We start from the raw sequence: 2,946 nt of genomic DNA, 5'->3' as shown, positions 1-2,946 counted from the left end.
ATCATCCAACTTAAAGCGAAAAGAAGAGAAAGAGGTGACCAACTATTCCAAGAATAGGCAGAAGATTTCTTTGAAGTTTAGCCCTGAAATCCAAAGGATTTTCCGTAGATTTCATCACCAGGTATGTGAGATTTCACTAGTGGGTTTCTTTCATCCACTAGGTCCCTAGAATTCAGTTAGTTCCTTGATTCCACATAACTTGTTTAGACCTAGGGTTTGTAAAATCTTGGGAATTTGTTGTGATTTCTGCTGCTATAGAATCCATAGTCTCCATAACATATTTTCTTGGAAACATTTCTTAATTCCTTGTATAAAACTCAGAACCCTAGTTTTTTGTAAATTCTCTTAGTTCATGAATTAAACTTGCTAGCCCAGTTAAACAAAAAATCATGTTCCAGATTTTGAATGTCACATTCTTAGTATACAAATGTTGCATTCTTAGTTGGCATGTCAGTATTTTGATCTATTCAGCATTTAGTGTAGTTTAGCTTCATATGTATTCAGTTAGGAGTAGACTTAGCACCGAGTTGAACTAGGGTTCAGCGTACCCTCATAGTCCAGGAACTACGTGCCCACATAGTATTATAAGTCCCTTCTCTTGGGCATCTGTATTAGTGATCACGCCACAGTCATGCCTTTATACCACTGGCAAGGTATATTGGGTCCTCTTGATGGGGCATATACATTGGACTCCATGTTAAGCTCACATGGTTTATGTCGGTTAATAGTAGCTCCCACAATCAAACTCTTATTGCATTGACCAAGTTTTCAGCATTTATATCAGTATACAGTTCAACATGTTATCTTCAGTACTTGATCACTACATTCAGTTTAGTCTTTTTCAGTTCTATCTCAGTATTTATATCTCTGCTCAAATTACGTCATGCCCCGAGGCTACCCCCTTGACGTAACACGGGACCTAGGATCACAAGTGACCCCAAGCTAACCCTACTACTGGCATATCATAAGCATGCTAAAATAATTGAATAAAGAGATACTATGCGGAAGCTAAAACATTAGTTAACTGAAAGATGGGGAATACCTAATACTAATCTGAATACATAAATAATTTTTAAGAGTTTAGTGATACTGAACAATCACTTAAAGGCTAAGGCTGAATCTAACAATATGCTTGAAAAAGCCTCTAACTGACTAGAGTTGCTGGGACATGCCCCCAGATAACCTTAGCAAAACTAAAAACTTAAATGAAAGACTGAAACTGAAAAACATGTCTATTGTCCTTGAAGTATGAGGACTCACCACTAAAGAGGCTGAATATAGATCGGGAACCGATCTATGCGTGATGTGGATGCTGAGTACCTGAACCTACATTATGAAAGGATGTAGCGCAGAGTATGCGTCAGTTCTTGGAATGTACTGAGCATGCAAAATATGGAATAGAGATGAACAAATATAACTAAGCAATAACATAATCTGAACAAAATAATAATACTGAAATATACTGAAAACTGATCTAAATGCAATGACCAAGCACTAATCATAAATTTAACATGCTGAGACTGAATACTAACTGAAAACCTGGTCAAATACACTAGAGTCTGACTGTGGGAGCTACTATTAACCGACATAAAACCACGTGAGCTAAATGTGGAGTCCGATGTATACGCGCCATCGAGAGGACCCAATATACCTTGTTAGGGATATAGTTGCATGACTGGCTTACTCACAAAATTTGATGCCAACAGAGGGGACTTATAACCTACGGGGGCACGTAGTCTGGGACTATGAGGGTACGCTGAACCCTAGTCTAACTCAGTTCTAAGCCTACTCCCAACTGGAAATGTGTATGACACAACTTAACTGAAATACTGGATTAGCTCAATATTCTGACATGCTATCTGAGAATGCAATATTTTAGTACTGATAATGAAACAGTTAAAATTTGAGGCATGTATATTTGTTTATCTGACCTAGCTAGTGTAATTCATGAACTGAACGAATCTACACAACTAGGGTTCTGTGTTTCATGCAAGGAGATAAGCAACAATTTCACGGAACATGATAATCCGATCAAGAATGCTATAACAACTAAATCACAACAAATATCTAAGGTTTTAGAAACCCTAGGTCTAAGCATGATATAGCGAATCAAGAATCTGACTGAATTCTAGAGACCTAGTGGATGAAAGGAACCCACATACTTGGTGATGAAATCTATAGAGAAATCTTTCGATTTCAGGGTTGGAACTGAAGAAACCTCTTACTCTTCTCTTCGTTATAATTTTTGGTGATTTAGGAGAATAAAGGTGTTTGGTAGGTTTTCACTAGAATATTAGGCTAAAACTGACCAAAATGACATAGTTTAGGGATAAAATAATTAGGAAAATACCCAACAACCCCTAAAGTGAAAGTCGTTTGCCGACTCACGGACCCTGACCGACTGTCCATCCTGTCAGTCCGTCGTCTGGCTTTAGAGAGGGGGAATATGAACCTCGAACCATAGACTTGGACCACGGACTATGGTCCCACTTACGGTCCGTAGGGCCTGCCATGGTTGTGAATTTTTTTGAGGATCTTGGGTGGCAGACCTACGGTCCGTGGTCCCACCTACGGGCGATGGGTGGCCTCCATCGGTGGCACCTGCAGGTTCTGCCACGTCTGCTATTTGGTCTATTTCGGATCGGGGTGTTACATTATCTCCCCCTTGGGAACATTCGTCCTCAAATGAAGTCTAAACTAGCTGAGTATGGAGGGAAGGAGCTGCAATCTCTACCACTAAGTACTAAAAATTGATATCTGACTGAACTGAGTTCCAAGAACATGCAATTATGCTGAAAATGCAAGAACTACTTAAGGAACATGATACTAAGCCTGAATTTACGCAAGAGTAAACTGAGAGACTGGAGAGGAACTATCACCTGAAGTTGAACTAGAATTAGATGTAAAGAGATGAGGATACTTGGCCTTCATGGCTGCTTCTTCTTC

Source organism: Solanum tuberosum, unplaced genomic scaffold (assembly GCF_000226075.1).
Source record: "Solanum tuberosum cultivar DM 1-3 516 R44 unplaced genomic scaffold, SolTub_3.0 scf00171, whole genome shotgun sequence".
Lineage (NCBI taxonomy): Eukaryota > Viridiplantae > Streptophyta > Magnoliopsida > Solanales > Solanaceae > Solanum > Solanum tuberosum.
The sequence above is the reverse complement of the archived record's forward strand: the minus strand, read 5'-3'. Positions refer to the sequence as shown.